Here is a 687-nt window from a genome sequence, read left to right as displayed (position 1 = left end):
ATTCGGCCGCAGGTACGCTTGCCACACTAACCTCAGCCGGCGGAGCAGCTCCTCGAGCTGGGTGATACAGTCCTTGCCTCAAAGGCTGGCGGCTCGGAGCCAAGCTCAACAGCAATTTCCCATTAGACCCGGCAAGACTGGAGAGGGGTAAAACTGTGAAACAGAAACACTGCCCTGAAACCCCTGCATTTTGGGGCTATCAGAGGATTATGGAACACTTCTGCCACTCTCTTTCCTCATTTTAAAGTGGTTAGCAGCATTCATTCCCGGCTTAGGGCCCCAGACCTCCAGGTGCGTGTGCTGGGGGTTCTTCTAGCCTAACAGCCACCCTGGGAGGCAGAGGACAGAAGAGAGGGAATAAGTGGACACAAAATATTAAAAACTGTGGACTATTACTATCTCCTCAGATCACTTTGAATGCCAGGACAGAAAGAAAAGAAAAAGAAGAAATCCCCCGGTATCCCTTTTTCCTTGCTGTACTTTTTAGACCACAACATGCACAGTAGAGGGCTGCCTCTGTTATGATACCACACAAGATGTTTCAAAGTTTGGATATGGCACTCTGTTAAGGCCCCTTCAAGTAATGGTCACTGATTTAATCGCTAAACCAAGCCACATTTTCTGTATCCGATGCTGCTTCCTCCAACACATGCAGTACTAGCAGCCACTCACACCCACCATCCACAG

The sequence above is a fragment of the Phaethon lepturus genome, unplaced genomic scaffold, assembly GCF_000687285.1.
Source record: "Phaethon lepturus isolate BGI_N335 unplaced genomic scaffold, ASM68728v1 scaffold24686, whole genome shotgun sequence".
Taxonomy (NCBI): domain Eukaryota; kingdom Metazoa; phylum Chordata; class Aves; order Phaethontiformes; family Phaethontidae; genus Phaethon; species Phaethon lepturus.
Note: the sequence above shows the minus strand (reverse complement) of the source record.